The sequence below is a fragment of the Ctenopharyngodon idella genome, chromosome 10, assembly GCF_019924925.1.
Source record: "Ctenopharyngodon idella isolate HZGC_01 chromosome 10, HZGC01, whole genome shotgun sequence".
In the NCBI taxonomy this organism is placed as follows: domain Eukaryota; kingdom Metazoa; phylum Chordata; class Actinopteri; order Cypriniformes; family Xenocyprididae; genus Ctenopharyngodon; species Ctenopharyngodon idella.
In genome coordinates this window covers 21,902,510-21,916,837 of record NC_067229.1, presented here as the reverse complement: position 1 = coordinate 21,916,837, position 14,328 = coordinate 21,902,510, and the positions used below count along the sequence as shown (strand labels likewise).

Sequence of the window (14,328 nt, the reverse complement as noted above, 5' to 3'; positions counted from 1 at the left end):
TGTGTGCCGGCATCCCGGAAACTACAAAGGTAAGCCAGCACACAACAGTGTCAGCTTTCTGTCTTCAGCAAGCGTTCTGCATTGATCTTGTCTGTCTTATTTCGTGTTGTTTGTCCTATATATTATCATTATGGTGACCCAGAAGCATTTCAGACAGTGTGCTTCTCCCCATCCTCGTTCTATACCCGATGGCGATACACATTCACTTTGTGTTATTAGCCTCGGAGCGGAGCATGCACAGGCGGCACTCGAGGGTGCTGTCTGTGCAAACTGAGCTGCTGCCGCTCAGAACGCTCCACTCCCGGCGGGCTTTGTTTGATGAGGCAGGGGTCTGCATTCATGGGGGTCGCAGATGGAGCTGGCGGAGAATGTTGAGACGGCTTTGGCTCTTTCTTAGCATTCAGAAGCCAGCCTTGATGTCCTCACGCAGGGGTCTGAAGCCCGCACTGCAGCTTCTTCCGATCTCGGTGAGAATCTGATTCTTGAAATGTCTGGTTCCATCTGAAAAGCAGGAAGCTGCAAAGAAAAGCAAGCTTGATGAATGCTTCCTGCAATCCCAGTCACAGCCTTGTGAATCGTCAGAGAATCCCTTTCTTTCCCGATCTCCATGCTGAGGTGTCAAGATCGTGGAAAAAGCTGTTCTCTGCACGTATTTCTAGCCCCAATGTGCATAATTATTCTAACATTGTGGGTCTGAAAGAGAACGGCTATGGGGTTGAGGAGTCCTTCGCATCTTATCTCTCACCCAACGCTGTGTCATCCCTAAAGGCTCCGACGCTGCACACCAAACTCTGCCGTACAACTTCAGCATTGGTGGGCAAGTCATATGTGGCGGCTGGTCATGCTGGGCATGCCTGCACACGATGGGGCTCTTGCAGGCATACCAAGCCGGCATTTTAAGAGATCTAGATGAGGCGGGGCAGATTAAAGAGCTGCATCAACCTGTCTCTCCGTACTACCAAGGAGACGGCCCATGCCATCGGCTGCTCCATGGCAGCATTGGTAGCTACGGAGAGACATTTATGGCTGAACCTGTCCGGCATCGGTGAGAAGGACAGGTCCTTTCTCATCGATGTGCCGCTTTCGCCTTCTGGCCTCTTCGGCGATGCAGTAAACACCGTAGTCGAGAGGTTTCAGGAGGCGAAGTGCCAATCAGCGGCATTTAAGCAGTTTCTCCCCCGCCGGCATTCTAGATCTCATGGGGCTGCTACCAAGGAGCAGCCTCACACATCAGCCGCAAGCTTTTTTTACCTGCAGATGCAGAAGGAGAGTGTTGCTGCTCGTGCTTCCCCTCAAAGAGCTTGGGGGCCGAAGCGTCAGTCTTAGCCGAAGCCTTCTAAACCGAAGACAGACCTGAGGGCTGTCATTCAGGCAAGGAAGGCTTCGGCGAAGAGGTCCTGACATGACGCACAGTCCTCTGAGGGCGGTCCCCCCCGTGGTGGAGTGGCAACATCTTGCTCCTCCGCGGAGCCCTCAGGAAATTGACATATGCTTCCCGCTGCCTCGTGCGTTTCGGGATGCATCGGTTTCCAGCTAACAAAAATCGGAAGGTCCGCCAGTTCTCCCTGTGGCCCTATCGAGTTCGCTTCCTCTCATGAGGCCTGTAGAAAATATTTCGGGTGTTTCCTCTGCCGGCCAGCTGCTTCAGGGCACCCAGAGTATTTTACCCATAATTCCCGAGGTCAGTCCGGAGAGACTGATTCCCTTAATGGAGCATGTTGAGGCTTGGAAAGCTCTTTAAAACATATCTCTGTGGATCCTGTGTACGGTCGAGATAAGTTACAGACTCCAATTCAAGTACCGTCCGCCGAAATTCAATGGGGTAGTTCACACACTGGTCAGCCCCGAGCAGGCTCGGGTTATGGAGTCAGAAGTTCAGTCTCTCTTAGCGAAGGAGGCCATAGAAATTATTCCTCCCCACGAGAGAGAAACCGGGTTCTACAGCCAGTATTTTATAGTCCCCAAGAAGGATGGAGGGCGGTGTTATAGATCTCGGTGTTGAATTGGTCTCTAAGGAGATTCAGATTCAAAATGTTGACCATCCCGATAATTGTGAACCAAATCAGGTCTGAGGACTGGTTTGTTACCATAGATGTAAAGGACGCATACTTCCATATATCCATCCTTCCCCAACACAGGAAGTTCCTGAGGTTCGCCTTCAGGGGAAAGGCATACCAGTATCAAGTACTTCCATTTGGCCTAGCTCTCTGTCCCCTCGCACCTTCATGAAGTGTATGGATGCGGCCTTGGCCCCATTGAGACTCCAGGGCATCCGTATACTCAATTACATCGACGACTGGCTCATTTTAGCCTAGTCAGAGGAGATGGCAATTCGGCATCAAGATGTCGTTCTCCACCATGTAAAGTGCTTGGGTTTAAGGCTAAATGTCAAGAAAAGCATACTGACACCCCAGCAGAAAACTGCATTCCTGGGGGTAGTGTGGAATTCGGTTACGATGTGGGCACAGCTGTCTCCTGCTCGAATACAAAGTATTCTGACTACAGTCAGCAACATCAGGCTAGGCCAGGCCATCACTGTCAAACACTTCCAGAGAGTGCTGGGGCTTCTGGCAGCAGCGTCCAACATAATTCATTTTGGCCTGCTGTATATGAGACCCCTGCAGTGGTGGCGCAGGACCAGGGGGTTCTCCCTGAGGGGAAACCCGTTTCGCATGATCAAAATAACGCGCAGATGCCTTTCGTTCTTTGATTATGTGGAAGAAACCATGGTTCCTGTCCCAAGGTCCTGTCTTGGGAGCGCTCTGGCAGCGTCTCATCGTGACTACGGATGCGTCCCTCACAGGCTGGGGAGCAGTCATGGAAGGCCGCTTTACCAGGGGTCTGTGGAGAGGGCATCATCTCTCGTGGCACATGAATTGCCTGGAGATGATGGCTGTGTTCTTGGCCCTAAGACACTTCCTCCCAGATCTCAGGGGCCATTCGGATAGACAATACATCGGTGGATTCATACATAAATCGGCAAGGGGGTTTGAGATCGCACACTCTGTGCAGACTGGTGCATCAAATCCTCTTGTGGCCCCAGAGGAAACTGCTCTCTCTGAGGGCTATGTACCAACCTGTGGACCAGAATTTGGGAGCGGACATTTTGTCGAGGCAGGGGCTGAGGCCTGGGGAATGGAGGCTCCATCCCGAGATGGTGGAGTTAATTTGGGAGAGATTCAGCCAGAGGGAGGTGGATCTGTTCGCCTTTCACGAGAACACCCACTGCCCGTTTTGGTTCTCCCCTCACGCATACAGCTCCCTTGGGACTGGATGCTATGTTTCAGACATGGCCGGGGGCTCTGCTCCCGGGAGTTTTGGAGAAGGTCCACCGGCACAGGGTCAGCCTACTTCTAGTAGCTCCGTACTGGCCGGCCCAAGTGTGGTTTTCAGACATTATAGCTCTCCTAGCAGGCACTCCTTAGCAAATTCCGATCAGACCGGACCTGCTGTCTCAAGCCGGGGGCCTAATTCATCACCCCTGGCCAGAGCTATGGAAACTATGGGTCTGGCCCCTGATGGGGACCAGCTTTTAAGCACTGGTCTCTCAACTGAGGTTGTTGAGACCATCCTAAACTCTAGAGCTCCCTCCACAAGGAAACTCTATGCCCTAAAGTGGAACGTGTTCAGTTTATGGTGCAGGGAACATCAGTTGGACCCAGTTAACTGCCCAGTGACTTCAGTGCTGGATTTCCTCCAATTCTGTTTCTCTGATGGTCTTTTCCCATCCACATTAAAGGTCTATGTGGCGGCTATAGCAGCCTTCCACCACCTTTAAATGAGGGCCCTTTGGGGAAACACCAGTTTATTACTTGTTTCCTTTGTGGTGCTCGGAGGATGAGGCCTGTAGTGCAGACCAGAGTTCCCATGTGGGACCTGGCAGTGGTTCTTGAAGGGTTATCCCTGGCACCGTTCGAACCTATTGACGAGGTGGCAGACAAATTTCTTTTAAAGTGGCCTTCCTACTTGTTATTACGTCCCTCAAAAGAGTTGGGAGCCTGCAGGTACTCTCAGTGGCTCCCTCTTGCCTGGAGTTCGCCCCTGGTAGGGTCAAGGCCATTCTCCACCCTAGACCTGGCTACGTGCCTAAGGTGCCTTCGAATGTGGCACGGTCTGTTATTCTGCAGGCCTTTCATCCTCCACCTCATGTGTCAGCTGAACAAGAGAGGCTACATTTATTATGCCCTGTTAGAGCCTTGGGGGCCTATGTACATAGGTCCTCTGCCTGGAGGAAGTCAGACCAGCTACTTGTGTGCTTTGGGTCACTTAAGAAGGGTTCCCCTGCCTCTAAGCAGACTATTAGCAGGAGGATTGTTGAGGCTATCTCTTCAGCGTATGAGGCCCGCAATTTGCCTTCACCTCTCCTGATTAAAGCCCACTCGACTAGAGGAGTGGCTTCCTCTAAAGCCCTGCTATCAGGGGTCTCCCTTCAAGAGGTCTGTGATGCTGCGGGCTGGGCCTCCCCTCACACCTTTATAAAATATTATAGCTTGGATCTGCCCTCTATGCCGGGCTCTCAAGTTCTCATGTCCTGAGTTGTGCCTGACAAGCTTCACACCAGGGCAACCTCTTCAGTGTGGCGCAGTGGGTATTTTGTTCCCCAAAGTGTAGTTCCAACACAGCGCGAGTTCCCTCAAAAGGGAACGTCTCGGGTTATGTCTGTAACCCTTGTTCCCTGAGAAGGGAAGAAGATGCTGCATCCCTTTGCCACACCTTCTGAGTGCCTGAGAACGACTTGCTTCGAGTTATCTAAAGCTGACACTGTTGTGTGCCGGCTTACCTTTGTAGTTTCCGGGATGCCGGCACACGTGACGTCATCACGCAACACCAATCAAGATTGGACTAGATCAATACGTGCTTCAGACGCTATCACGCTGGAGGCATTCCCCAAAGTGTTGTTCCGACGCAGCGTCTCGTTCCCTTCTCAGGGAACAAGGGTTACAGACGTAACCCAAGACATTTTTCTCACTCGCTTTGGCACATTTTCGAAACAGTCTTAAACTGTAAGTGTAATTGTCACAACTGTTTGCTGGAACATCACGTCTGCAAAAGGTAGTTACCCAAAACATTTACAGTCAGAAAATATTCAGACACTAGATATAATTTTGTACATTTTTTTACTAGTGGGTGCAGGACACTATTTTGCTATCCTCACTTACATAAATGAACTATAAAGTAAACTTGACATATTATACCCAAAAATTCTTCATACAGTGGACTACCAGTAAAATTTATAAAAATTTGGAACCAAAAATTATTCAGACACTTTGACCTGACCATGTGACCTGACCATATCTGACATAATTAAGATTGTTTTTTTCTGACACAGTTTAACTGAGATCTTGTCATATTTTATTACCATTTTTTTAAACTATAGTGAATAAACTGTAATAATGAATGAAATGTTTAAGGTTTCTGAATAAATTTTGGTTTGATTGTAATTCATGCTTCAAAACCTAGTTATTGTGTCAGTAAGTTTGCCAGTGGCACCAAAAAAGTGTTTTTGTCATCGTGTGAGCCATACTAGTCAAAATGTTTAGATGTTTTTTCACCATGGAAATAGTTGTTAAATACAAATTTCATGTAATTTCTACTTTTTAGTTGACACTGTTTTCTACATTATACAAGAATGTCAGTTTTGTCTGGCTGAATGCTCTTGTGTCTCACACTAAGCTGTTTAGAAACAGATTTCAGCAGTAAGTAAAAATTTGTTAGCACTTTTACAGTCCTGTTCCCCATGTACATACTATGTACTTATTACAGAAATTATAATAACTAGGTACTAACCCTGAACCTACACCTAAACCTAAACTTAACCCTTGTAGTTACCTTATATTACTCAGTATTTTAATAGGTAAGTACATTGTAAGTTCATGTAAGTACACGTACTGTAAAATAAAGTGCAACCAAAAATTTAATTGGAAAAGTCAATATTGTAATATTCAAAAAGAAAGTGGACATTTGGTCACTTTATATTAGGTGTCTATAACTACAGTGTACTTATTATGTTCATGTTGTATCACAAAACACTAGTGCTGCTATTGAGATGGGATGCGGGTAAGATTAGGGGCAGGTTTGGTGGTATGGGTAGGTTTTATAGTAGTGTAGTGTAGTGTAATTATAGTTTTAACTGGTTGTAATTACAAGCAGATTTTTGTAAACAATGTAAACACATGAATGTACACAATAAGTGTGTTTTATCAAATTATTCATTTAAATGTAAGTACATAGTTAAAGATACCTAAAATAAAATGGGACCGGACATTTTTATTTATACAGCACATATTTTTAGAAATGTGTTACATGCAAAATTCACAGTTGCTTGTTCATTTTTACATATTATGTCTTCTGCTAACACCACACATTCTTACAAATCTTGCTCTTCCACAAAAAGCAACTGTGAATTTTCAGTTTACATCTAACACATTTCTACAAAAATAAACTGCTGTTGCTGTTCAGGGATTTAGACGTTCCTCCATGTTCAAAAATGGTAGTGATTGTGCTGGGCAAACTCCATATCGCCTACTGTATGCTTCCAAACTTGATTGGATGATTGGTAAGATTGTTTTTCCTATTTCATTACAATGGCAAGCCATTTGCCAATTTAGCAGACATTACAAACATTCCATGTCAGATATTTATAGAATAAACGTGTATGTCTGACAGATTTTGATAACTGAATGGATCATTTTGCATGTGAAGGTTCACACAATGAAAGAATGTTTAGAAGTTATGAAAAGTTTGACAATTTCACTGAAAATCAACTCATCAGTTTTGATCAACAAGCCATGTGCATTTAGATATTATGCAAATTGTAGACAAATGTACTTACTCTTTTGACCAGATGTGCTAAAACACATGCAATTTGCTTAAATCAATAAGAAATTCAAATCTGATGTGCAACAAGAAACTAATTGTTCAGAGATCTGAACTTATTGTTATGAGAAAAAGTCTCATTCGAGAATTGAGCCAAAGCGATTGAGAAAAACTGTAATGCATAGTTATATCATCTTGTATTATGTTAAGAAAATGATAATAACAACCCAAATTAGGACAAAAAGACATTTTTTTTTCTGTCTAAAGAAAAAACTACTATATAATTAATACACATCATTACGATAAAGGTTGCATCAAAATGTATGTACATTTGTTTCCAAATTTGCATAGAAGGTGTGTGTGAGTTATACAAATACTGCAACAAAGTCAAGACAAACTTATATTATGTAGTAACAAGTTTAGTAAGAGTGATATTCAGTCATAATGCAGTAATTGTTCACATTAAAATAATAGAAATTTAGGAATTGAAACAGCTGCAGTATGTTTGTTTTACCACTAGACAGCACTGCTACCACACAGAAAGCCTAAAATTGATTCATGACAGTTTCACTCACATTATGCAGGCCACAGTTGTTCAAAAGTAATCTAATCAGATTTCGGCTTGGATTGGATCAAATCCTAAAAATGGGTTGCTCAAAAGAAAGAAAGAAAGAAAAAAAAAAAAATTCGGAAATGAGATTAGATCACAAAATCCAATCTTGGTTCTGATCTGGATCAAATTATCATTTTGTGTTGTTCAAAACTCTTTAGTAAGATTGGGATAGCCTACCTTTGATTAAAAAAAAAAAAAAGGAAGGGTGGATTTCAGGAACAAAAATTAAATTAAATTGGTCAAAAACAACATTTGTATTATGTAATATACACACATTTATTTATTTATTTATTTGGCTCTTAATTAGTAATTAGTTATTAAAGTAATAATTAGGCTACCTATTAAGCCTTTTGGTAGCCTACAGTAAAGTAAAAAAAGAGAATTTAGTGCCATAAAATAATGATATAGCACTCCACCCCCTACCTAATCTTCCGTAGTGGGGTGAAATAGCAAACAGGGGAAAAAGTCCCAGTTATCTCAAGGAAAGCCACTCAGCGAATCAAATGCAAGAATGTTCTTCTTGCAGAAGACCTTCAAAAATAGGCAACCCAATAATGTCTTAATTTAAGAGAGGAAACAGAACTTTGTACCACTTGCACTGTATATCAGATGTCATCCCACTTCTGAGAGTACAGAAAGGTGTTTATGTCAATAAGGTTCTAATCATGCTGCAGCAGTACTGATGGTTGAATTAATAATTCAGATTCATAAAGCCTTTGATCTTTGGCTTTATGTATGAGCTGCAACATTTGCTCCATAATCATCTCTGGAACAATCAGAAGTGAGAATGCTAATAAGATATTGAAAGTCTTGAAGAATAAACCATGTCTATAAATCCTTTTGACATTTGAAACATGAATTTCAACAAAATGTTCAAACAAATTTTTTTTTTTTTTTTAAAGAAAATTTGGAACGTTTTGTAAAATCAAGATTTCTTTTTTAATTGACATTCTTGGTCTTATCGTGAACAATTCAATGATGCATGTTGCTCCAAAGGGATGTTTGTAAGCTTTCATCGCTAATACAATCAAATCCCAGCAAATAAAATCGGGTCCCGGTCTACAGTTTTTTACGGAAGCCCTAAACGGCCATGGATTATTATTTTTTTCTATCTTGTTTTGTCGTGATCACGACTTATTTTCTCGTGATCTCGAGATAACAAAAGTTGTCTTGTCGTGATCATGACTTAATTTTCTCGTGATCTCGAGATAACAAAAGTTGTTTTCTCATGATCACGACTTAATCTCTGCTCTAAATTACATAAATGTGCCAACAGGTGTCAGATTACCAAATTTAACTGATGATGTGCGGTAAATATCCACTTTACTGTATTAGTTCATATTGGCCCAGATTGTACGAGTGTCGGACAGAGAGAGTCTTTGTGATCGCTTTATTTTGTGCAGTATTGTGTGCGTTAAGTAATTCACTTAACTGTAAAATGCTTGAATATGATTATTTTGCTTGAAAGTGTATCTGTTATCGTTCTGACTAGTGCATGACTCACTACAGTTTCACGACCGCAATAGTTCGGTGTGATTCTAAACTTATTGGTTATTAAAACTAATTTTGATGTCACTGTATAGTATTCTGTTTGCACCTTATTGTGTATCTTTAAGACGCCATTTTAATCATCGCAGTTTCAATGTTCGTTTCACTCACTCAATGTATATTGATAAGAAATATGATTTATAGCCTATGTCATTTAATTCAGTGATAGTGTGTAACCTATTGTATTTTCTACATTTCTTTGTTGGAAACAACACACATACATAAACACTCTTCTCAAACAGCATCCCAAGATTGTTTTAGCCTATATCAACTGGATTAAAGTTTTGTTTTTTTTGGAAATCTGGAGTATTGCACCTCTTTTTAATGGAAGCTGGAGGAAGACAGTTTAATGATATCACAGCCTATCCTACATGACGAATAAAAATAACAAACACATTATGTAATATAATTTTATTTCAAATGAATGAGGAAAATAAAGTGGGTTTAATCTAATAGTTTTTAGAATTATACACTGTAAAAAATGAATGTGATTTTAACGGTAAAATATTGTAAAAACGCTACAGAAAAAAATTGTAAATAGGTTAACAGTAAGTTCCCGTATTATATACAGGGAAAAACTGTAAAAGCTCTAACCAGACATTTATGCAATTTTCACAGTAAAATGCTGTAAATTTTACAATTTACATACGTAAAAAAAAAACTAAATCAATGTATAATTTACAGTCAAAATCTGTAAACTGATGTTCCCACAATTCCCTGTGTGACACTCCGCATTTGAAAGTATTTTGTTTAAATAATCATGTTTCTTAATAGTTTTTGTTATCAGTTATGTACATTAGGGTTTTATACTACATCTTCTGTTGTTTAATGAATTTTTATTGCATTATTTAAGTATTGTGGGTTACCATGATGATGTTTTGCGTTTGCATGAATGACTCTGTGCACCTTCTTATATTAGTCTATATTTCAGCTTGTGGAAAAGCTACTTGTGATGAACTCTGATTCTTCATGTGGCTTTCTCTTTTACCACCTGCATTATTATGGTGGTTGTCAGTATATGTTAAAGGTAAAAAACAGATTTTAGTAGTAGTGTGCATTGTTGAATTTATTGGTTTACATTCAAATTTTCTTAAAATACAGTTTTATACTGTAAAATGTACATTTTGTTCTGTAAATGTGTTTACAGTTTTCCTGTATTTTTTACAAAATTATTCTGGCAACCACAGCTGCCAAAATTATTTTGTAAAAACTACGGAATTTTTTTTACAGTGTAGAATAATCTGGCATCTTTCTGAAGGCACTCTGGCTGCGCTTGAGATGTTGAATGCTCTGTTGATCATTAAACGTTAATTACACAAATAAAATGTTTAGTGTACATTTATTGAACAGTGATTGATTAGCCTATATGTATTTATTTATTGTAAACTTTTTTATTAAGTGAAGTAAACATTTTGCTGAAATATCCACAAGATATAAGAGCGCATGATTTATCCGTCGATCAGATGCGTGTAAAAGTTGTGTTCGTTACTATAGCAACAGTAGAATCCGGGTACAGTGTGTTTCAGAATCAATCACTGTAAAAAGAACTTTTATGTCGAGATGACGAGAAAACAACTTTTGTTATCTCGAGATCACGACAAAATAAGTCGTGATCATGACAAAAAAAAACTTTTATTATCTCGAGATCACCAGAAAACAAGTCGTGATCATGACAAAACAACTTTTGTTATCTCGAGATCACAAGAAAATTAAGTTGTGATCACGACAAAACAAGATAGAAAAAAATAATAATCCATGGCCGTTTAGGGCTTCCGTAGTTTTTTTTTTTTTTTTTAATAGTTGAATATCCTGTTACATGACATTGGGTTACATTTTATGTATGTTTAAATGTCCAGATACTTTAGCAGGGCACTGTAAGAATGGCTAAACAGCATTGTTGTATATTGAAAAGAATTGTGGGAAATACTGTGATGGACACAAAGACATTGCTGAAAATGATCCACTTACCCTCCATTGACTGGGGCTCATTGAGTCTTATATAATTTCCTTGTCTTTGCATCTAATAGTGACATGGCACAAGTTATCCCAGTACCTGATCACAAATGCCTCTATTTTGATACACTGAAACCATATTGACAGTACAATCTGGGACGTCCTGCCTAGAGCCAGATTGCATCTGGCAGGCCGAAGTTATTATGAACTCCCTAATGAGTCCTGGCCGAGGCTCAGAGGAGGCTGAAAGACTTGAGTTAAAACATGATGAGGACAGATATTAGATGCTTGGACAATTGCCTGTTCCTTGTGCACTTTGGAGCCAAAGGCCTGTTCCTGCTGTGATGGGAAGGACCAATTATTAAACGGACAAAGAACAGAGAAGTAATAGCGTTAATTCACAGGGTTTGCTCATTTTGGCAACAGTGAAAACTTTGAGCTTTTCTGTGAGTGTTATTAGAAAAATAATGTGAAAAATTGTCTATAACGAAATGCCAAAATTGCAAATCAAAAGAGTAATGTAAGAAAAAATGTAAGAAAAAAATTATTTTAAGGTTCTAGCACTCTCTCGCAAATGTTTTGCATTCCCCCCACTCTCAAAACTTTTCGCAAAGTTTCGCAAAGTTTCTTGGGGGAATGCAATTTTTGCCAGATAACGCAATTAAAACGCATTAAAATATACAAGTTTTCTCCCATTTTATTTATGTATTTATTTATGTGTTTTATCCATGTATTTATATATTTTCCCATTACCATGTCCCTTTAGTGCCTCCGTAGGGGTCTTTAAAGGAAATTGAAAATGTAAGGGGATGTTTGTTTGTTTATGTTGTTTTCTTTCTCTTAAAATAAAACATTTAAAGTGACCCCACATTGACTCTTCTACCTGTTGTTCTTTAGGTAGCAGCCTACATTGTGAAATGTAACCCCATTTGGAGCACTGGTAATCTGAATTTGGTAATGTGAAAAAGTGTGTATCTGGATTAGAGTGATCCAACACTATTTTGCTTTGAAAAACTGGCACAAAAGTAAAATGAATTACCTGATCCTGGATAGCAAAACATTGGATTAGTTTATTCAAAATGTGGCAACCGTGCCCTGTGGGTGTCGATTCACAGGTAGTCGAAAGAAAAACTGCATAAACAGAACAGACCGGAACGCATGCAAGCTATAGTGACAATGGAGGCCTACATAGATGAGAGATTGTGTGAAGAGGTTAGAAAGTACCCTTATTTGTACAACTGTAGCATGAAAGAATACAAAGATATTTACATGGGTTGTAACTCGTGGTGAGAATGCCTGTGTACGCATACAAGTCAAATGAAGTATACTTTGCAAGGCTTTGCATTCGACTGTGCGAAATTAAGTCTGTGTAAATTGAAGTACACTTTGGTCTTAACGGTACGTGTATTCGTCCTGAACCGTCACAGTATGGGAGTCACGGTTTGGTGCATACAGTCAGACAATGAATACAGTCAGTCACAGGCAATCCACACTCCAATCCAGAAGGGGGCACGCGCGGTAATGCAACAGTGTTTGCTAATCACTACAACAGGAAAAAGCGCAGTAGAAGAAGAACAGATGATCTTTGCATAGATATGCATATGTGTAATCTCTAGAGGGGATCATTTCACTAAATATATCCACTATATTAGCTTATATATTTTTTATTTTACCTGTTAGTAATGTCTTAATTATTTAATATTTGTTTAAATAAATTTGTCATGAAAACAAGTTATGACAGTAACTGTGTAAATGATTATATTTCAAAAATGAATTGGAGTAGAAAAATAACTAAAAAATAATTTTATAATTAGATTTAGAAGGTAATGCAAAACCTGCCTTGTATGTGCAATCTGTTTTTTGTTTGTTTGTTTGTTGTTTTAGTGTTAAAAACTTTTAGAGTTTAGTGTTTTTATTTTTATTTATTTATTTTATTTATTTATTTATTATAGCAACTGAATTTAATAGTTTGGGCTCTGTTGTTAATTGTAACCTTTAATATTATAGTAATGTGCAATAAAGGGCTCCCTGTATATGGTTTACAGCATTAGCTGAGATAGATTTATCCTTAGCTTTATCCTTAAGAAAATGTTAATTATAATTGAATTTAAAGAGAGACACTATTTGATCAATAAACAATTGTTTAATAAAAATCAATTTAATATATATATATATATATATATATATATATATATATATATATATATATATATTATCATGCCACCAACAAAGCTCTGCTTTATGCTGGTTTGACAAGTTACAATGATCTTTGAAGTATGATTTGTGAGAAACTTGGCCTTGTGCTAAAAATAATACTACAGGAACCTGATGATTTTGCTTTGTGCCACCAATAATTAGAGGAAACCGATGAGACCTCAACTGTGCTGTAATCCAGTATAAGGGATTGGACACATTATTTCCAGGTGTTTCAGTCTGAGCTGTGAAATACATTATCGCCATGGCGATAGAGCTAAGACAAGGGGAATGACATTTATTGGGGTGTATGTAGTGGCCTATGACCAGAAACACAGAAACCATCATGCTTCACATCACAGCGCCTGCCCTTCTCTGTTTTAAATCATGTCAATCATGCAAATAATCCTAGTAAAATCGCATTCCACATTTTCTGAAGGTATGAAAAATTATGTTTCTGAACTGTCCGTCCAGTTGATTCTTTTATATTCAAAGTATTATATTCAATATAAATCTTTTTAAAACTGATTGGAATTAATTTGGGTTAACAATAGCTTTCATAAATCTTTCATTTAGATTTTCAAGGTGCAAAAGTTATTTTTGCATTCACATTATGAACGCTAACAAAGTCAGTTTAAATCATGCTTTTCATATTCATACCATATTATGCAGTTATTCAATTTGTGTAAAGTAAAACCAAAAATTAAGGGAGAAAAAGAGTTTGAACCAAAGCTTTTTTTTTTTTTTTTTTTTTTTGTGATTGATTAATTGATTGATTGATTTTACATATAATGTTATTAAAATAACACATTTTTTTTTTAACTACTTTTAGTGTCAAAATATTTGAGTCTTTTTATTTTATATTAATGGAGCAACATGAATTGTATAAAAATAATTATAGTGTAGTAAAAAAATTTTTAATTAGGCAAAAGTGTGGGGTAAAATGCCTCCAGTCTGCAAGAATTAGGATTCTGTTAGGATTATGTTTTTTGATTTTTCTAGTGCTTTTATTACAATACAACCACATGTTTTGGCTCATAAATTGTTGCGTTTTAACCAACATACCACAACTATTATGTGGGTATTGGATTACCTTCTATGTTGACCCCAGTTCTTTAGGATGGGTGATAAATGTCTGATATTATTTTGACAAGAACAGGATCCCCACAAAGCACAGTTTTAACACCGTTTCTATTTGCATTGTA

The 14,328-nt window shown here is 39.0% G+C and overlaps 1 long non-coding RNA gene across 1 annotated transcript; it reads left to right on the top strand.

The window, feature by feature from the left end:
• The first annotated feature begins 474 nt into the window (after positions 1-474).
• On the top strand, positions 475-9,221 carry LOC127521328 (uncharacterized). Its single transcript, XR_007932330.1, has 2 exons — positions 475-4,652; positions 4,929-9,221. It is a non-coding gene; the product is annotated as an uncharacterized LOC127521328 (long non-coding RNA).
• Positions 9,222-14,328: the final 5,107 nt, after the last annotated feature.